Raw genomic sequence first — 23,164 nt, forward strand, 5'->3', positions numbered from 1 at the left:
ATTCCAAAGAGAACTCAAATGCATTAAGTATACAACCTAGGGAAATTAATATAAGAAAGGTGAAATGACCACGGGACCGCACATGACTTAAGTGTGGAGTCACGGTGGGAGTGAGAGCAGGGTTAGTAAGGGTTGCTTTTGGAGTCAAAATTTCTAGGATCAAATCCAGCCTCCTTCAGTAACTGATCATGTTATTTAGCTATTCTAAGCCTTCATTTCCTCTCCTGGAGATAAAAACAATACCAACATAGAGCTTTTATAAGGACTACATGAGCCAATGAATCAAAAGCACTTAGTGCAGTGCCTTGTCCACTGTAAGAACTAGCTAAAACTAACTGAATATATACAGAAGGAATGAGGCCATTAAAGACCACCTGTACTTACAACAGCTCTGGGCTAGAGACCGTATTCTCTTTCTTGTTGAGAAACGAAGATGCCAGGGATAGGAAAAACTGCCTTTCATTGAACTATAGCAGCATGGCAGCTAGTAAGTCCAGCATTTATAATAAAAATATTTAAGAGATGCTCTACTTACTTCACATTCCACAGAAACAGCCAAGGAAATATCTAGGAGCTAATGAAGTATGACAGAAAGGATGAAGTCTTGTAAAATATAATAATTACAAAGCTAACTTTGCAAAGTATTAGTGATAAGTGTATATCCTTATAATAATTTTAAAGAGGAAATAAAGTTGTTATTTTAAGGAGTTTATCCTAAATTCAGCATTGCCACCTATTTGGATTATCACAATGAATTTGAAAATGCACGTGTAAATATAAACAACATGGGCTGAAGTTTCATCATATCTCATATATGAAAACTCTATTCACTAGTAACAGGGTTTTACAAAGCATTTTAGAGAGCCAACCCTAAGGTTCTTTGGATTTTGTCTTTTCTCCTTGAACTGAATATGAGCTCAGAATTTCAATGTGAAAGATCTTATATTGAATCTCAGCTCCAACATCTTCATTAGACCAGTTACCTAATTCTCTGAGCTTCCTGTATCCCATCTGTAATATAATGCATATAATAAACACCTATTTCAAGTGATTACAATAAGAATTAAATGAGCCAGACACTGAAAGTGTCTGGAGAAGGACCTGACACATGGGAAGAGCTGAATTAATACTGTGTTATTATGGGGCACCTAGGTGGCACAGGCCTAAAAAAGCCACCTAGGTGTCTCAGTTGGTTAAGCATCTGACTCTTGATTTTGGCTCAGATCATGATTTCACAGTTCAATTCACAGTTGTGGGATCTGTGCTGATAGCATGGAGCCTGCTTTGGATTCTCTCTTGTGCGCTCTCTCTGCCCCTCCCCCACACATTCTCTCTCTCTCTCTCTCTCTCTCTCTCTCTCTCTCTTTCAAAATAAATAAACTTTAAAAAATAATAGATATTATTAACTCCTAAGTTTTATCCTTGGTTAAGTACAATGAAGGATCCTAAAAGTAAGTGAAAATCTAAGTATTTTAAATAAGCAGAATTGTTTATTGCATACATTTTGTTCAAATGCTGGTTAAGAAACATTACATAATTTAAAGAAACATTGTATTACAACTCCAATTCCCAATATTACTATCTCAATAATTATTTTTAGGTTTAAATTTATTTGTTTGTTTATTGCTTATTAAAGTCAATTATAGCATTTCTGTATACATATACATATTTGCATGCAAATATAATAACTGGAAGTTATAAATATAACTGCCGCATACTGATGTTCTATTGATAGCTTGTGTGGCAGAGATTGCTAATTACCAAACCATCTGCCCTTCTTTATTTTCACAGAACTAGACCTCTATTTCCTTCGCAGTTAGTTGTGATCATCTGACTATTCTAGGCAATGGGATGTGAGCAAAAGTGATATGTATTTCTTGGAAAGTTGGATCCCAAAATCTTCCATGCTCTTTCCTCCTGACTGATCAGTCAGTATTTTATTTTATTTTCTTTGGTTCTCTTATATTAGATGCGGTACTTTATATTAGAGACATGGGTTTGGGATATGGCAATAATGTTAGTTAAGAGGTGTTTTGTTTTTTGTTTGTTTTGTTTCCTGTTTTTTTGTTTTTGTTTTTGTTTTGTTTTGGAGTGGGGGTCAAGAATGGCAAAGGAAGGCACTCCTAAGAAGACAATGAGAACTGTAGCCAAGACAGTAAAGAGAGCTTGACCACATTCAATCTGGCAGTGAGTCACTGATTCATAAAACTCTTGCACAATTTTATTGTCTTACTATGCCGTGACAACTAAACTAAAATAGCCGGATCTGCAACAATAAAAAAAACATATCCAATGATAGGCATTCACATCTCCCATGGCTCACTGTCCTCCATATACTTTATACATTTAGTGCCAACTGTAGCATCAATCCCAATAGGATCCTAATCGTTATCAATGCTTAGATAACTTGCCAAGCACTTCTCAAGTTCATGTTGGAACCAGGGAGCTGGCACTAGATCTGCCAGTTGCTCTGTAATATGCAGTGTTTCCATATTCCCTTGCAGATAGCCTGAGGGTCACAATGTTGTTATAAGCCTCAGAGGGATACCGGATACGAAGATGGCAGAGCCTTTTCAGCCTGATTCCATACAATGCGAATAGAGCAAAATCCCTTCTACCATCAATCAGGAACAGCTATGTCTTTATTTTTAGCAAGATATAGTCTTCCACTGTGTCAAGCCATGGTTTCAGGTTCTTTTTTATTATAACTGCTAGTATTATCTAACTAATACAGTTAGTTTTTCATAATGTTTATGGTTTCAACAAGTTAGAATCACCATAATAAAAATACACTATTAACTCTAAAACAAAATGCTTTATTAAAGTTGCCTAAATGTCCCAGGGTTTTTATGTATGCATTCTACTTTATCGTAGAAATTCAAATTCTGACCTTATAGTTCTACAATATTATTCACCCAGAAGATGTTTTTAGATGAATAATACATGCAAATAAAAGTGTGAATTTAAGAAAATTTAAGATTTTGTCACTGTTCAGCTTAACTGAACTATGAGTCCATCCATATCCTTAGTATACTTATACCTTAAATTCCTTAGAATGTGAGGCTCAGTCAGTAATTCTAGAATCTTCTATCCTGACTAAACAAAGAATTTAAGAGGATCACCAGACTCCAACCTAAGACTGTAAGAACATTTGGACTGGTGATGTATTTTTCCAATTACTGCTTTCAATGTTCGCTGCCTATGAACACATTGAAGCCATTTAGGATATATTATTCTAGTAAATGAGCAGACTGTTCACACACATTAAATTCCTGTTCCTGTGTAGATTGTAAAATGCAATACCTTTATCTATTTCATGCTGGAATTAAAAATCCATATCACAAATTCTTAGAAAATAAACCATTATCCACTCCTGAAAAATGTAAATGAGAATGAGCATATATATTATTAGAAAAGTACTGAATTATAGTCACTGTTTTTCTGGGTAATGTAGGTAAGATTAATATATTCTGCAGCATACACCTATAATGTATGTTCTTAATACTTAAGCTAATGGAATCAGAGAAGGCAAAGGCCTTAGGACCTAGTGGAAGAATGAAGAAAGTATTTGTCTGTGAGCTGAGACTCAGGAAAAAGTTGGTGGTGGAACTGTCAGAATAGATAAATAGGTTTTAAGTAAAACTAGAAGGCCATTTTCCCAGTTTTCTCATTTTATATGTTTGTGCAACAAGATGTTCTGCTATTTATTTTAATTTAAAATATCCTCTAGGATTATTAATACTTACTTATACAGACATGCCACTTCTCTGCAAAGGATACTTTCAGAGGATGTTTGGTAGCAACTGAAGAATAAATTAGATGACAGAAGGAAAAAAAAAAACGAAACTACAGGCAGCTGTGGCTTTAATTTACACGAAAGATGTCTGCCTGTATCAGGCTTGTGTCTGTGGGAAAGGAAATTAAGCAAATCCAGAAGATGTTTCCAATAAATAATCACATTCTGGGGCCAAGCTGAATTTGAGACATTCTATAGGTAGTCGGGAGTCTAACAACAAAAGTAAGAGTGATGATAAAATGTGTGACCATGTCTTAATGCTGCCACTGTGTAAGATGAATTATATGCATTACTCTAGCCCACACTATGAGTCTGGGGGTTAGGAATAACTCCTCCATCTCAAGTGGATACACCATCCCCTATTGTTAGACACTTGATTTGCTTCCAAAGTTTTTCTGGTATTAAAAAAATATGACAACAACAACAAAATCCTCTCAGCAATATTTATGGCCTTTTCCATGTTAGATTCTGGTTAGAATCAATTCTCAAATTCTTCTTCTTTTTGTAAAGAGAAAAACAATACATAAATATTGAGGTGGAGAATTTGAAGGAAATGGAGATGGCAGCATATGATAAATCGTAATGGCGCTCAGGAACTTAGATTGGAAAGAATCCCCAATTTTCAGACTGAGTAAGTTTTATGACAAGGGCACATTGAAAGTAATGTTATAAGAAGCCTATCCTACCTAACACACTCACATAGTTCAGACCCAGGTTTGGGTTTGGTAGAATGGGCCCTGAGAAGTGAATTGAAAAGAAGCCAATATGGGATCACATATCTATCACAAATACAGTTTCATTAAAACAAAGTTAAAATAGAAGCAAAAGAAAAAAGCAGAGGGTTTATAGTATATCTTGTATACTTTGATTTGCAGGCAAGAACCTGTTCTTTGAGGCCAGAACCTGTTCTATTCACCACTGTCCAGAGCACTTAGAATAAAGTCATTACCCTGTACACCGTTACATACATATATGATTGCAGTAATCATCTTTAGGATGATCACAGTATAGTTCTTAAACCTCTAAATGTCTGCCATCAAATTATGTCAAAGGAATGAGACAGACTCATGTTACCTAACTTCGAGTGTAATTGTAGGCGAACGATTGTAAATTAACTGTATCCATTTACTTAATCACAGAGGACATCTGGAAATTCCTCATGGATTTTAAAAACATAAAGTTTACATAAATGAGGTACTTTAATGTAAGTACATCCTGTAGTATAAAATCTGGTATAAAATTAGACACAATAATATTGAAAATTAGATGTTGTGAAAAATGATCAAAGAGTTACCATGAGTCAGCAAAGATTTTTTCCCCTGATTTGTTAAAATGTAACCCCAAGCAGGTTGAAGACTCTGTTAAATTCACAAAGGTATCCAAGGAATTAAATTCTAGACAGAGTCTCGCAGAAGACTGTAGACTAATGGCTGCTCTAACCCTGTTGTCCAGTATCAGCGGGGCCATTTATTTTGGAGGAGTGTGCCCATCAGCTGCTTAAAGAGGCCCATGGCACTTAACTGAGCTCAAAGTAGGGGAGAATTACAGGATTTATTTCCTATGAACACAACTTGATTAAAGTGGCTCTCATCTGAAATGTGCAAAAAGATAGCAGGGCTTTTAAGCAAGCATTATTAAAGTCCAGGTACAGGATTAAGATCAATGGCTTAAATTAGGTAGGGCTGAGGTAGGTGTAGAAATGAAGAGAAAATTACAATAACACTTATGAGATTCTGGAAAGCAATTTACAATGAAACAATGAAGACAAAAGCCTTAGGGAGGTTCACCTCTGTCTTTCTCTCACACACACTCACGCACAAATGTACACAGAGTCATAATTTCTTTTCTCTGAGCAATTTCAATGACTTTGTAGATGTGTGCAGAAATTGATTGCAGAGAGCTTTTCCTCCCACTGAAAATTGTGAAGTAGATGAAGACCTTGTGCATCTATCCTTCCTGCCTCTTTTACCTTCCCCAGGTACACAGCACTCAGTGTTTTTATACTACTCTGGTTCCTTAGAATCCAAAAGGACATTTTGTTTTTCAGGTGGTGGATCATTTACTCACAACTTCTGTCATGCAAACCCACTGCCCAGTAATCCTCAGATTCTGCTAGATGATAGTCAATACATATGAAGAACTAATTCAAAATGAGAGGTAATGATCAAGTAAGTTCAAGGAACATTTACAGAGTATCCTGTTTTCACAAGAAAATACACCAGGACTGCAGGGAATAAAAGATCGAGTGCTATCCTCAAGAAACATATGATCTTCATAAATAAAGAGAATATAAAGGAGATTATGACCAATATTATAACAGGGATCTAAAGGACAGAAAAAAATGTGAAAAAAGCTAGACAAATTTCAACAAAGAACATATGGGAACATTGTTCATAGGGAAGAAGAACATTCTTCATAGAGAAGGTGAAAGTTAAGAAGATGCTTATATTATTTACGCATAAAGAAAGAAATAATATGGGACTTTAAAGTTATTGGTAAATTCTAATCAAGGTTATAAATAGCCTGGACAATATGCTCAGTGTTTCCTCAATTAGTTGTAAACTGAGAGCTCAGGTACTAGATGGCCCCATTCAAGGTTGGATATGTCACAACACTCCATGGGAAAAATAGCTTGACCCACACAGCCCTCTAATCATATTATGTATATATGTCAAATATATGGTATATGTATTTCTTGCATTTATCTTTCTCTCCAACTCAATGCTGTCAACATACCACACAACCTCACCTTGTACCCATGGACCATTCCCATCTTGCATACTCCCCTTTATTACATCCTGACTTAGCCATCTCTCTGAAATCCCCCCCATTATAAATCTTGTAATGCTCCACTAATTTCTACTAAATATCCTGATGTTTCTCAGAAGGTCCATTTGTTCCTAGGCTAAAGGCCTCCTAACTTTATTTTTTTTTAATTCATTTATTTATTTTGAGAGAGAGAGCAAGCATGTGTGGGAGTGGGGGAGGTGCAGAGAGAGAGGGAGAGAGAGAATCCCAAGCAGACTCTGAGGTATGAGCACAGATCCTGACATGGGGCTCAATCTCATGAACCATGAGATTGTGACCTGAGCAGAAATTGAGTCAGATTCTCAACTGACTGACCTGTCTGAGTCACCAGGTACCCCTGTTTCTTTTTCTATTGAGGTTACTCAGCTGTCCCAGTCACTGTTGTGACATACTTAACTCATCCTGTGTCTGTTGCTCTAGCATTGCTGACAATGCACAATACTACCTTTCATGAACTGTCTGATGTCACTGGAAAAAAAACTTAATATTCTAATTGGCATCATTATAAATTTATGATCTGACCCGCTGCTGGGTCTCTGCCATTGTTTGTACCCATTCAGTTCTACCGCTGGCTTTCCCCAAACAGCCCTTCCAAGTATATTCAGTCTCTGCCCTCTTCCACTCTCAGCAGACAGTCTATTGCCTGCTTCATAGAAAACAGTAGGGAACATCAGGTGGGAGCTCCTAAACTTTAAATCCTCTCACTTTTAAATCTCCGTTTAATGACCTCCCTGCTGTCATGGAGGAGTAGGAGTGTTTCAGCATTTCAAGGTTAATTTCACTCTTCATTTGAGACCACACACCTCCAGCCTCACCCATTTGTATCTTTTGTCTCTTCTTTCTTACCTTCCTTTCTTCCACAACCAACATGTGCAACAGTCTCTAATCCTTCCCTAAAGTAACTCCCTTCCCTGAAAGAAGGAAATGTCTTCTCTCTCCTGTGCTGCCTGCTTTGAACATTTATTATCAGACACCAATTCCTACCCATTCACTCCTCCCCTTCATTCATGTACTGTGCTGGTAACCTACTGCTTTTACTCTTACCAGACTCATCCATGTCCAAAATCTGCTGAGCATTTTCAATCCTTCTCCTATTTGACTTCTACATGGCATCTGGATAGTCCCTCTTTGTTCACACACCCAACCACTCGACTTCTACCCTACTCCTTCTCATTTCACCCTGTCTTAGGGACACTCTCTTTCTCTTTCTTTTTCCCTTATTGATCCTTCTTGTTCTCATGTAACACTTCCTGGGACATCCTTTGCTTTAAAAAACTACATACAATTCAAATTTCTGTATCTCATAGGGATCACTGCTCCCCAATTTGGGTCCATAGTTTTTACTGTTAATTAAACATTAGGAACCGGCCATATGAATCTCAACATGCCCAAACCTAAACTGTCATTTACTCTTACTTATCTCTTTCTCTAGCCCCACAAAATAACTGCATCAATTGCATAAACTCAAAGTGACTTTCAGATCTTCCTACTTCCTCATCCTTCCACACCTTACCAGGAACCAGTCTTAGTAAGTCTGTATCATAAACAGGACATGAATCTCTTATCTGAATTACTGCAGGATCTGAGTTATTTTTTGTCTCACTCCAAACCATCTTCTACATTGTCTTTGAATCTATTTTCTTCAAAAATATAAAATAGATCATGCCACTTTCCTATTAAAGCACAACTAACACCCAACCAGTTGCCACACAATTAAGTACAAAGTTAATTTGAGTAGCTTCATCTAGCTAGGCACGCCATCTTTTCCCATAGTCCTCCTTATGCTTTGTCATAGACTCACTCTCTGCTTCAGCCACAACATCTAATGTTGTGCTACCTACAGACATTCAAAGCCGTTTCTAGAATTCATGTCTTTGCAGAAGTTGCTTATTTTGCTCTTACTCTCTATCTTTGAGTCTCATGTCTCAGGTCTTTCCTGTAAAGCCTTCACAAATCCCTTTGCACCATACAGTATTTGAACGATCAGCTCACTGTACCACCAGTCCATGAGTTTTTTAACTGAAGTTCATGTTTAAATATCTCTATCATGAGTCTTTGCCCCTATTCTCCCACTCAGAACTCATTGGAATGCCAGCCTGTGAAAACTTCTGACCACTTGAGTGCTAAATATATGCAGCCAAATAATTATAATTCAAGAAAAAATGTAGAAGGAACATTAATTGACCTGATTGAGATCTGAATGTATTCTAGAGAAATCTAACTCTTCAAGGATAAATTTGTTTTTCTTTTTTTTTTAATCATTCTTAATATAATGGCATCAATGTTATAAGAAAGGAATCTCTGTGGTCACTTCAATGTCATGGTGTGCCTTACCTCGTATGCTTTTTCACATGAAATGCATTAATAAGCATAGGTTTTTACAACACAGTCTGTCTTCATTTCATGTGGAATGCATTTTAGAGCCATCCAGAAGGACCCACTGAGATGTCATCCCTCAGATTAAGGGCTTTTCCTTTGCTATGTACTCACATCTGAATCCTGAGAAGGTAAACTATTGCCTGTGAAGACAGATATATTTTTTTCATCAATGTCTAAACTTGAGAGCTTACTAAAAAAGCCAGAGTTTGTTCATTATCTGTGGATTTTTTTTAATATTACACAATTAACACATTTGAAAAAGCTTCATACTATAGATAGGTGATCATGCTATAGATAAATGATAGAGACATATATACAGATATATTCGAAAATCTTCATGAGGGGAAACAAGAAAATCCAAATAGCCCACACATGTTACATTTCATAATCTGTGTTGAAAAGATGAGTCTCTGTACCATGGGGGGGGGGGGTACCAATAAATATGCGATATATTTCCTGCTTTCATGGAGTTTATGACTTACTTAGAGAAACAAGCCATAAATATGTGAAAAGTGAAATAACAAAACTTAAAAATAGACCAAAAGAACTACTAAAGAAATATTGCAAGTCTGTTCATTAATGATCAAATAAATGCATGCAAATAATAACTGACAGGAATTCATGGGAGAAAAAATATCCTTTCCTTTGGGATACTGAGACAAAATTTTTTAGACTATGTGTTTTGAAATATAAAGGTATTTTTTGTTTGACCTCAATGAAGATGCTGAGGTGTATCTAAGACCGAATCTCTATGATTACAAAGAGCTTAATGTACACTGTTTTCTTACAAATTTCAAACTTGTATAGCTCTTTGAAGAATTTTGAAGTAAAGCAGTTAAAAAGTTCAATCAGTGATGTTTTTTTCTCCTGTGTGACTAAAGACAGTCTTGGCAATAGTAAGCTTTCCCCAGTGTCAATACTAAAAGAAAAAAAGGGACATATCAGACATATCAAAGTTAAAACACAGAATTACAAAGGAGGCTGAAATGGAGAATGCTAAGAACCGGACAATCTCCATTTTTCTGCCCTTTGAAGGGCACTAGGTATGGACCCTCAGGAGAGCCGTGCATGTGCCTGTGAAGTAGCCTTTGCTGCTGGCTGCTATCTGCTTCCCCAGCCAAGAACAATCCTATCAGAGTGGAGCCCAACAGGCTCTGCTGCTTGTCAACCTTGAGATAAGCACTGCAAGCTATTCTGTCTGGAGGTAAGAACAATGCTGATACGGCTTTGGGCTAAAACCAGTAAGGCCAGGGAGCTCTGATGTCATCCACCGGCTGCTATCACATGGTTAAGCCTGTAGTTTCTTAACCATAGGTAGGCATAGAATCAGCTAAGGAGCATGTAAAAAATACTGATGTCTTTGCCCCACTTCAAACAAATCACAATCTGTGATGGTGTGTTTGGACAGCACTCCTGAAAGTCCTCCACATGATTTAAGTGTGCACCCACAGTTTTTAAACGCTTTACCAGAACAGTGTTTCTCAGTCTTTAAAGTACACCTGAATGACCTTGAGATATTGTTGTAATGCAGACTCTGACTCAGTAAGTGTGCCATAGGAATTGAGATTCTGCATTTCTAATAAGCTCTCACATGATGCTGATGCTGTGGGTCTAAGATCCCCACCTTGGTCTGCAAGTTTTTTATACTTCATTTAAAAAAAATCAACAAAATCACAACAGAGTTGATTTTAAATCCCGAATCTCAGACTCTCCCTGTAAGAGACCCTGATTCTCTCCATGAGGTATTGTCTATACATGTGAAATAATAATAATAATAGTAGTAATAATGATAATAATAATAATAATAATAATAATAATAATCAGATGATGTTGACACTAGTGTGCAATCTTGGTTTAAATATTCGAAGCTACTGCTCCAACATTTCCAAGGAAAATACTATCTACCCTGAAAACTACCCCTTGGTGGAGGTGCTCTCTTTCAAGGGAGGATTATAAATGATGGATGGCAAGTCTGGCTAGTGTAAGAACAGAATTGTTGAGCTTTGGTTTCTCCCAGAGTATTTCAAACATCAATCTCAGTAGCAAAGCAGCTCTGTTGGTTCAGTGAATTAGATGGAGAATTCCTTCCCTATTCATCACAGGAGACCTCCACAGGTATTCTCCCAAAGACACACCAACTTTAGCATGCCTCCATTTCCTCTATAATAGACAGAAGGTATCATAATAAGCAAATTGGGATTGGCCACAAAAAAAGAATACTCTTAAAAATTATAGATTAGGCTGATGAATAATTGTGTACCTTTCTTAGACAAGTTACCAAATAAGACAGAAGAGTTTTCTTAAAAGAAAACTTCATATAAGGGCGCCTGGGTGGCTCAGTCATTAAGCATCTGTCTTCAGCTCAGGTCATGATCTCACAGTTCGTGAGTTCGAGTCCCACATTGGGTGAGCTTGAACCCTGCTTTGGGTGAGCTCATGCCCCACAATGGGTGAGCACGAGCCCCACTTCGGGTGAGCTTGAGCTGTGCTTTGGGTAAGTAAAAGCCATGCTTCGGGTGAGCCCCACTTCCCTTTCCCTGTCTTTCTCCTCTTCTCTCTCTCTTTCTACCCCTCCTGGGATTCTCTCTCTCTCTCTGCCCCTTGCTCACTTGCATCCCCCTTTCTCAAAACAGAAACAAAAACAAAAACAAAAACCAATACCCTTCATGTAGAAAAAGGAAGGGAAAGGTCAAGAGCCATCCTAAAGCAAGAATGATCATGAAACCCACGTTAAAACAGAAAAGATGAATTTTGCTTTTTTTTTCTGATGACAGCAGCAATTGAATATAAGTACAATGCTCTATTTGTACTTTGGGTGTGTATTCTGTGCACATCTGTGAATATATACAGAAGAAAATACATACACACAAGAAGAAGATAAATTAAGACTAATTTCACTCTTTTAAGTAAGTGCTGAACTTGGTATGAAAGATTAGATCTAATTCTAGCTCTGTGACCAGGGTCTCAGCTTTCCATATGAAAAAAGAAGGACTTGGACTGCAGACTAATATCACCACTGCTTCTGGAGTATGTATCATGACAACTACTGGGTGAAGTCTTTGGCAAATCATGAATCTTCTTCATATCCCTGTGAAACACAGCATGTTGCACCTGGTTTTGCAAATGAGGAAAGGGAAGGCATACAGAAATCACATCTGTTGTCCAATGATGGGTAAAAATGATCAAATAGATTTAGTTCCTGCCTTAGAGAAGCTTTCCATAGGTCATTCTTTCAGCAACCTTTTTAAAGTCTGCATTCATGCACTTGAAATTAGGATTGTAAAACAAGCCTAAGGACTCCAGAACTCCACATAGGCCTCTCATTCCCCTTGGAGTAAGCCAAGATTGACCTGGATGGAACTTTTTGATCACTCCATCATAAGGCAGAGCCCATCTAAATAGGAAATGAAACATGAGAGAGAGACAGGAATCAATTAGTTTGGAAAAAAAATGTTCTCTTCTTCAGACCAATTCCAGCAAATATAGCTGATTAACTGTTGGGAGGATTAAAGATGGGAAGTGATTAGGAGGGAAAACCTCACAAACATAAAGCTTGTTGCAGGGCCTTCCTCCGACTAAGATTTTAAGAAAGACAATCAACTCATCATAAGTTTAGAGATTATTCAGATCCAGAAAGATAACCATTTGAGACAAAAAACTTTTCCAGCACCAAGGCTCTTAAAACTACAAGAAAGAGACAGGGGCACTTGGGTGGCTCAGTCTAAGCATCAGACTTCAGCTCAGATCATGATCTCACAATCAAGGGGATTGAGCCCTTCATCAGTCTCTGAGCTGACAGCAAGGAGTCTGCTTGGGATTCTCTGTCTCTCCCCCTCCCCCGCTCATGCTTTTTCTCTCTCTCAAAATAAACTTAAAAAAAAAAAAAGAGAGAGAGAGAGAGAGAGAGACAGAAGAGCTCAATGGTGAGGATTCAAAGTTTCTCAGGTAAATAGAAAGGATCCCAAAGACCACACATCTTAACAATATTCAGGGGCTAATAGTAGCTTGGATGGACCAATTATAATTTAAGATAAAAATAAACACAGGGGCACCTGGGTGGCTCAGTAGGTTAAAAATCTGACTTTGGCTCAGGTCATGATCTCATGGTTCATAAGTTTGAGCCCCACATCAGGCTCTGTGCTAACAGCTCAGAGCCTGGAGCCTGGAGCCTGCCTCGGATTCTGTGTCTCCCTCTCTCTCTTCCCCTCCCCAGTTCTCTCTCTGTCTTTCTCTCAACAATACATAAATATTAAAAAAAAAAAAGAAATAAATAAACAAATACAAAGGAGAGAGAAAAATTCTGGGGGAGACAAAATTAGAAAAGAAAATAAGTCTACATATGAAAAGAAAACTCAGGAGTATATTTATATATTTTTACATGATCTATCCCATAAAGCAGAAGACCATTTTAGACAGTAGCTGTTTTATTCATTCAAGGAAATAAAAGGTAACACAGACTCAACAAACACAAAAACAAAAACAAAACCCATAACACATAATATTTACATAATGCACCTAATACATACAATATTTATGTATTTAGTCTCATCCACAAACGAGAAGGACAATACATGAAAATAAGAGGAGATTCCTAAAGTTAAGAAAGTAAGTAAATGACAAACTTTCATAATTAAAAATAATTAGAAATAATAAAGGCTATAATCAACCTTGAAAATATCAGCAGTGGAACAGACTGAGTAAAAACAATTAGGAGAAAAGGTATTCAATGTAATAGAAAGGCAATGGATATACAAATTATTATAATTTTTATTCTTAAATGAAAGAGAACTATCTATATGTAACATAAAAATTCCAAAAAGATGACAGGCTATCTCAAATCAAAAGGAAATCTCAAATCCATGGTATAAAGAGCTCACTATAAACCAGACCAAAAAAAAAAAAAAAGGGGGGGGGGGGCTAGCTACAACTTGGATATAACAAACAGCGGATTGCAAAGGTAAGGAAAAGCATACATAAACAAGAGAAAAAGTAAGAAGGAACAAACACATCTCTTAGAACAATAAATATAAAAGTGATCAATTTACCTATTAAAAGGGAAAACCTCTTAGATTCAAGCAAATAAAAGCATACATTAAAGTTAAAAAATTGAAAATTAAAATTGAAGAAGAGACCTGAAAATAATACTAACCAATTATAAAATGGTGTATGTGTATGTGTGATATTTCATCAAGGCAGAAATCTAAGGTAAGTACTGAAAAGAATAGAAGAATAAAGCTTGATTTTTGTTTGTTGTTTTATTTGTTGTTGCTGTTGTTTTACAAAAGTATAATCCAATTTAGGAGTGTCACAAACTTTTTATGTCAAGCAATATAACATGTGCCAATAATTGTACACAAATGCACAGCTTGACTTGGTAACAGTTTCATGTGCTACATGTATCATTAGTCTTTTTTAAGCTGAGTATTGACTTTAATTTATCACATGATGAGCAAGCATTTTAATTCCTCTGGAGGTGGTGCTGCTTATCAGTCAAAATGGTGTGTGGGAGCAGTGTCCTCATCTTTTTTATTTTACGGCAGTTTTTTGGGAGTTAATTTGAGTATTCCATTTTTTCCTTATTAATTTATGAAATAAGTATAAAATGGAAACATAGAAGTGATAATATTAGTATTAATATAATCAAGACCACAATGGCTTGCTGAAGTGAGGCTACAGGAAAAATAAATAAATTACAAGAAAGGAGAATGAGTACAATTCACATTTTCTGACCACAATGAGATAAATCTAAATTTTATAATAAAACCCTAACAGAGAACTCCTTGCATTTAAGCATGTCAACTGTGTATACAAATGTGAAATAAATGAGTACCATTAAAGGACAGTCATGAAATGCTGGGCATAGATCATTGGATAATCTCTGTGAAAGGCGAGATGTATTATGGATTATCTGGAACAATCTTAAATTTACAGGTTGATATTTTAAATGACCTCCACCAAAAACATTCGGAGATCCATAGCAGATAAATGGAGAGCTTGCTACAAACAAGAGATATTTTGTGCTTGTTCGTCTCAATTTTTCTTGCAATAAACATCAATTATTTGTATAATTAACACTAGCAGTATAATGAAAAAAAAATAAAATGTACTTTTAAAATGTGCTTTGTTTTTTTTTAATTTTTTTTTTCCAACGTTTATTTATTTTTGGGACAGAGAGACAGAGCATGAACGGGGGAGGGGCAGAGAGAGAGAGAGGGAGACACAGAATCGGAAACAGGCTCCAGGCTCTGAGCCATCAGCCCAGAGACCGACGCGGGGCTCGAACTCACGGACCGCAAGATAGTGACCTGGCTGAAGTCAGACGCTTAACCGACTGCGCCACCCAGGCGCCCCTAAAATGTGCTTCTTAAAACAACAACAATGGGCTAATTTAGAGGTGACGTGATGTCAGCTAATGAGATTTGGAGTCAGAAGCTCTATGGCTTGTGACCCTAGGCAAGTCAAAACTTGAAATCCTAGCCTCCTGCTGTGCTAACCCTTCATGATGACAGTGAGATAACACCTGTGAAAGGGAACTGACTATGGAAAATCCCACTATGGTATAAAATATGTTTATTGTATCATTTTTTGTTAGAGCCTAACCAAGGACAGCTTTCAGTGGTAGGAACTGAACATAAAGGGTATATTCTCCCTGGTGGCCACCTTGCTTTTCCTCCCACAACTACCCTTGTTCCTTGTATCTCTCAACAAATTTCTTGCATTCACATTTTGGGTTAAAGGTCTGCTTCTGAGGAAACCTGAATTATGATACAGGTTTCTGAGGCACAGTTTTGTTTTGTTTTGTTTTGTTTTTGTGTCTGACCCAATAGCTATTTTACTCCAACCATCACTGCTATTGCTGTCTTTGATATATTGGTTCCACTCCATCAAAGGTAATAATTAAGTGTCAATCTCCTGATACCATAAAACAGAACAATCCACCCATTCCACTTCCTGGGAGATTCTGGCCTGATGCAGTCACTATTTTAGAAAGACCAGTCCTGGAACCAAGCAGGGACTTTTCAAATGAAGACCCACCAGCCCCATCAGCATGCTGGTCGAGAGATGTGTAACCCCATAATGATTACAAGTTTGCCTCCAGGTAAAGAATATTAAGACAGTACTAATATGATACTTATAATAATATTAATTAATTAAAACAGATGATTTTCTTACAAAATTACACACAGCACACAGCCTTAGAAAGCTAGAAGCACTCTTTCTCAATACTCACTCTCTGCATAAACCAGTGTCTGGGGTGGGGGAAAAAAGGAGTTTGTGAGACCAATCTACTATTTCCAGCATTATTTTCTTCCCTTTATCCTCCAGTTTGTCTGGGAGAGAAAGGTCATATGTAAAGAGACACAAGCCATCTTTGGCCTCAAGAGATAACACTGCATTGGCTCTCTATATGTTTTCATCTGTAGAAAGGTTATATCACTTACTGGAAAATCCCACATCAAAAAATGTTGTAGAAAATTGATGGTGACATTAAGTGCACTTAGGAACGTTTGATGAGTGTTACTTCGCCAGCACCTACTCATCCTTCTGTAATTTTCAGGTTAGAGGTAAATGCCAGTGTGCATGTCCATCTGTGCTGCCCCTTCTCACCTAACATGCTATGTGTAGGTCACCTTGTGAGCCTGACTTCCCTTTCCTTCCTTTAAAATTGTGAGTGCCACGGGGGTTGCAGTAACCAGCCCACCTTCTACTCTATCACTTCTGTGATATCCATCATTATCCAAGTTAACCTCTGCTCTTCCCAGAAGAGTCAGTTTTGCACCCTGCACAGCTTTCTACCAGAAGGCTTTTCACTGCAGTATGGCGGACGCTCCTCTATTTCACCATCTACACATTGAGGATATCCATTCACATCCCTTAGTCCTCATTGATCAAAAAAGGAAAGGTGGGCCAATCTTTTTGGAGTGGCAGTCACATCCCAAGCACCATCACTAAGTAAAGTAGTAGGCATTTTACGCACATCGTCTGTCTTTATCTTCAGACAAAGTTTAACAAGTATTACCATCTTAGTTTTTCAGAGAGAACTAAAGCACGGAGTGTTAAATATGTAGCTTTCCCAAGGTCACACGGCTGCTAAGTGGTGGAATCAGAACTCAGACCCAAGTTTGAAGTCTATATCCTTTTTTTTAAGCTAGTGTTTTCCCCTTTTCTTTTGATGTATAATTTACAAACAGCAAAATACAAAAGTCTTAAATGTGTCTTCACTGAATCTTGACAAATGCATTCACATATGTAACCTAAACCACTATTAAGAGATATCAAATTACCATCATTTCAACAAAGTTTCTTCTGGCCTGTCCCCAGTAAACCCACTATCTACCCCTACCAGCAATCACGGCTGTGATTCACAGTATAGATCCTTTTGGCCTGTTGTCAAATTTCATATAAATTATGAATATTTATTATTCATAATTAACATACCATGTTCTCTTTTGTGTAAGATTTCTCTCACTTAGCATCATTGTTAGGGTGTTTTCCACAATGCTTCATGTTTCTGAGTAATATAACACCTTATGAATATACTAGCTTGCTTTTGTCCTCTTGATGGACATCAGAACTGGTCCCAGTTTTTGGTCTTTCTGATGTCTTTTGCCTTCTTCCTAAATATCTTTACTGTACCTTGACATACATTATACAATTTCTAGGTCTTTTTTTTTTTGCACTGTTCTTTCTCAGAATTTAAATAAAGTATAACATCTAATGAAGGAGACACGGGAAATGAGGTGCGGGAAGCCAGATGGAGAGAGAGAATCACACCTTCTCTGTTCTACATAGCACCTCACTGGCACCATGCTCTGAAGCTCAAAGTACTCCTTACTACTTAGTCATTTATTTAATGAGTTATATATTTAAAAAATTATTAATACGTCTGAATCAGCACTTACTTATCAATGTATTTCAAACCCTTAATTACCATATATAACAATTTTTAAAAATATTTTCACATTAGATGATGCTTTACCAATTGGAAATATTTTCTTCTCTTTAGGCGTACTTAGTAAAAATTTCAAATTATGAATATGTCCACTAGGTGGTATCACACAGGTTTCGATTAGATCTTAAGTAAGGTTTTTGTAATTATTATAAATTATTCTAAAATCACATGACAGTTAAGAGACATACATATTCCTAACTAGAAGCACATATTTTCTCATAATAAACATCCCTATATTTAAATATCTTGAAAATTCTTTAAAAAGAATAATAATTTTAACACATTGTTTGAAAATCTTTGATCTGCAACAACATTCTTTTAATTATCACATTTCCTTTCTTAACCACAGGTGAAAAAAATACTGCATTACTTTAAAAAGAAAAACTTGTCAAAGAGTTTCTAGAGAATATTAAGCAATCGCATATTTTAAGGAGAAGCAGAATAAGTATCCATCCCAATGGCACAGAGCTTCAGATGATAGTTAAGGATTGTAGGACTTCCTGTTTACAGTCACAAAAAGAGGATTTTTCTGCTATCCTCATTGAGGCTGTGTGGAAGTGGATATCATGTGAAAAATTAAAATATCATTGAAAGACATAACAGACATGAACAGTTGGTCACTAGTCCGTGACTGCATAACATAAGAAACACTGAGGCAGAAATTCTCTGGGTTTGTTTCAGGATCCAAGCTAAAGCAATTACGTAGAACTCAACAGATTCCTGGTTGTGTCAGAACCCACCTTCTATGTTCATTGTGGACACACAGGGCAAATGTCCGTGACAGCTCCAAGCGGAAGAGAGGAGACTATGAGGAGAAGAACAGTAAAGTTACCCTGGCTGAAGTATGCCTTATAATTTTGTTAGTTATTACAGATCTTTCTAGTCTCTAGTTTGTGTCAAGCTGTTACAGAGTGAAGACAGAAGCTGATGCAATGGTAGATGATAGTGTATGCTTCGGAGTCAGAACAAGGTTGAAATCATAATCTTTTTCTTTTTTTTTAATTTTATCTTTTTTATAAAATCATAATCTTTTCTTAAGTAGCCATACAGTCTGAATACATTCTATAACCTCTCTCAGCCTCAGTTTCCTCATTCATCAGCACTTTGTTCAAGAGGTTCCTGCAATGATTAAGCAATATAATGTAAGTTATTCTCTTAGTGGATGCTCAGTGAATATTGTTAATGATAGCTAACATGTTTCCTCTGCTTGAGATGTGCCAGGTGTTTGTGGTAAATTGCAACAAAATGGTCCCCAAGGGATCACGCCCCCTAAATTCAGGCCTTGCGTAATCTCTTCACACAATGGCCTTACAACTTGTTTTGACTGACAGAATGCAGTAGAAGGGACATTGGTAAAGTTGTGGGTTTAGATCTTAAGAAGATTATAGTTTCTGCTTTTGATTTCTTGCCTTCCTGAGACATTATGCAATGAAGCTTTGGCTAGACTCCTTTAGGCAGAAAAATGTCATATTTAGAGAGAGGGAAACACTGTAGGATGAATGACACAAAGAAGGAGGAGGCCCAGGTCAATCATCCTTACCAGGGCACTAGACATGTGATACTCTAGCCAAATTGTCAGCTGACAGAAAACATGTGAATGAGACAAGTAAACACTACAGGAAGCAAAGACAAGTCAACCACCTTAGCCCAGCCCATACTGGAATGGAATCTGACTCAAATTCTTTCTTCTCTTGTTCTCCCCACCTCCCCTTTGGTCATGCCTCCAAAGAAATACGTTTTAAAAAGCAAAAGGCCATATAGAAGACATATAGATATTGATATAAATAGGCATATAGATATACTCTAAATTTGAAACTTGGTAATGAGAAAGAAGAGGCATGTCTTACAGGGGAGGTTTATATGAATATACATTTTAATGGATATTTACTGGATTTTGGCTACCCAGCATTCTTGCACCTTCTTTTTGCAATGCAACTCAATTTCTTGTTTGGGATTACCCTTCATCAAATGGAAAATATGTGGTACAGGCACTGATAACCAGTTCTCTTGTTTCCTCTAGCTGAGAAAGAAACATTAACTCATGCTAAGACAAACATATATTTCTTCCCAGAATTGGGTTGTGGTAATGGATTGAGGACAAGAAAACAAGCATGAATTAATTCCATTGTACTGTATGAGTAAAACTTTGAAGCAATTCTAGCCATCAAAATATCTGCTCTATGTCCACTGCTTCAGCCTTCCCTGCAATCCTGAGATGTATCTTAGTCCTAAGCATATACCTCCAATGAACTCTCTCTCTCTCGAAGCTGGCAACCAAAGAAATCAAATTAATACACACACTCATTTAAGTATGCTTTTTAGAAGTATGATATCTTAGAAGAAGACATCTAAGGCAACTCATAACTAAGCCTGGACATCCAGGTAAGTTAATAATTTAGTATACATGAAGTTTCCATGGAACATGCTATTCATGAGGCCCTATGCTACTTTCAAGCATTCAGAACTCTTTGATTAAAAATGAAACCAAATCACAAATCACAAGAGTACCATGGTTCTGCTAACAAAATTTGACAAGAAAAAATCACCACAACAAAAGCAAAACCCACCACATATTAATCTCACTTATGAACACACAAGAAAATATCCTAAATATGGGGATACCTGAGTGGTTCAGTTGGTTAAGCATCTGACTCTTGATTCCAGTTCAGGTCATGACCTCCCAGTTTATGAGTTCAAGTCCCGCATCAGGCTCTGCACTGACAGCATGGAGCCTGCCTGGGATTCTCCCTCTCTCTCTGTCCCTCCTCAACTCATGCTCGCTCTCTCTCTTTCTCTCAAATAGACACTTTTTATAAAAAGAAAATATCCCAATAAAATATTACCAAGTTACGCAAATATTATAAAAAATAATAGACAATGACAAAATTTGGTTTATTTACAGGATATAGGGGAGATTTAAAACTAGGAAACTCATTAATAAAGTATTTCATACCGAAAGGTCAAAGAAAAAAAAAAACACCTGATATTATCAGTTGCATTTAGTAGAAAATAGAGATATTAGTAGTATTTTGATACTAAACATAACATCCATTATTTTTAAAAAAATCAGTTAACTAAAAGTCAAATTTAATTTCTGAACATGAGAAATAATAATTTTCTAAAATCAAAAGACATCATACTAAGGGCACCATTTCCCAAGTTGTATTCCATTAATTTTAATATATCCTGGCCATCCACAATTTCTATGTTCCAATAAACATGGAAATGGTGATTCTGACAAGTCATGTTTTATAGCAGTCTTTTTCTTATTATTTAACATCAGTTGTGTTGCTGATGTCCCAAAAGGCATACAGACTTGAGTGGGTCTGAAATGTATTGTTTTTTATTTAATGGCTGCATCCTTTCACTATTGAGCCACTTTGGGTGCCAGTTCTCCAAAAAATATGTTGAAACACATTTCGTAGTATAAGTATCTCTATTAAATTCAGGAAAAAATAATGCTAACTCTTGATTTCTGCTCAAGTCATGATCTCATGGTTTGGGAGTTCAAGCCCCAAGGTCGGCTCCTCACTGACAGCGCAGAGCCTGCTTGGGATTCTCTCTCCCTCTCTCTGCCCCTCCCCTGCTCTTTCTCTCTCTCTCTCTCAAAATAAATGAACAAAATTTAAAAAAAAAAGACAGACTAGCATATCCATACAGATTCAATATGCTAAATAATTAAATATATGATAAAATGGCACTTCAAATAAAAAACTAAAAGGATGATTTATTCAATAAATTAGGGTGGCACAATTTAAGTAAAAGCATTGCATTACACCCACACATAGATAAATTTCAAAGGAATTCAAAATCAAAAAGATAAAGCAAATATAAGAAATAGAGAAATATATAAATATTTATTCTTGGAGTTGGATTTGTCTGTGTAAGCAAAGATGCATTTTTAAAAAAAAAATTGAAAAACTCTAGCTTGGAATTCATTCAAGTGAAAAATATCTGTATGGTAAAAATAGATTATAAGAAAAGGGTGATATATTTATCATAAAATAGATTTGTAAGTCAATAAGGAAAGGTACATTCTAACAGAAATATTGGCAAAGAATATAGATAATATATCCATACATATGTGCTGCACATACATAACACATGCGTATGCAAATGTAGACATTAAAATTGTCAATAAAATATTTTAGAAGACTCGACCTCAGTAGAATTCTGAGTAGTACAGATGAAAACAAACTCCCTTCCCTTGTCAAACTGAGAAAGATACAAATAATGATCAAGGACTATTGGTTAAAGTACAGGTACATGGTTAAAAATGCAATGATTTCCAGCAAAAAACAAATGTGCATAATTGCCAAAGTGCAAATTTGTCAATCTGCAGCAAGAGCGTTAAAAAATATACATATTATTTGATTCAGGAATTCTATTTCCAGGAATATATATTAATATTATGATCATAAATACACAAAGATGTATATGTAAGAATAGTTTTTCAGAAACAGCTTTAATAACACAAAGTTCATATTCCATTCAACTCACCAATTCAAGGGTATATCTTATGTTTTTAGTATATTTACAGGATTGTGCAGCCACCACACAATCTGATTTTAGAACATTTTTGTTCACCTTAAAAGAAACCCCTTGATTATTAGCCATCCGTTTCCATTCTGCTGTTTCCTCCATCTCTACATTCAGCCCTAAGAAACTAATAATCTTCATTCTGTCTTCTATACATTTACCTAAAATGAAAATTCAATTTGTGGCTTTTCATGTGTGAGACTGACTTCTTTCATTTAGTATAATGTTTTAAAGGCTCACCCATGTTTTGGCATGTATCATTATTTGATTTCTTTTTGTTGCCAAATCATATTTCATTGAATGTTTATATTAATTTTATTTATCACTGAGTTAATAGACATTTGGAGTGTCTGGTTTTTATGGCAACTATGAATAATTTTGCTATAAATATCCATGTGCATATTTTATATGAACGTATGTTCTGTTTTCCAAAGTGGCTGTACCATTGGACATTCCCATCAGCAATGTATGACAGTTCCAATTTCTTTACAGCATTGCCAGTTCTTGGTATTGTCTTTTTTATTATAGACATCTTAGGTTGCATGAAATATCACATTGTGGTTTTTATTAGAATTTCCCTAATAGCTAATCATGTTGAACATCTTTTCATGCGCATGTTGGCCATCATGTATCTTCTTTAGAGAAAAGTCTATTCAAATCTCTTGCTTATTTTTTAGGTTAGCTATTAT

The sequence above is a fragment of the Prionailurus bengalensis genome, chromosome D4 (genome assembly GCF_016509475.1).
Source record: "Prionailurus bengalensis isolate Pbe53 chromosome D4, Fcat_Pben_1.1_paternal_pri, whole genome shotgun sequence".
NCBI classification, from domain to species: Eukaryota; Metazoa; Chordata; class Mammalia; order Carnivora; family Felidae; genus Prionailurus; species Prionailurus bengalensis.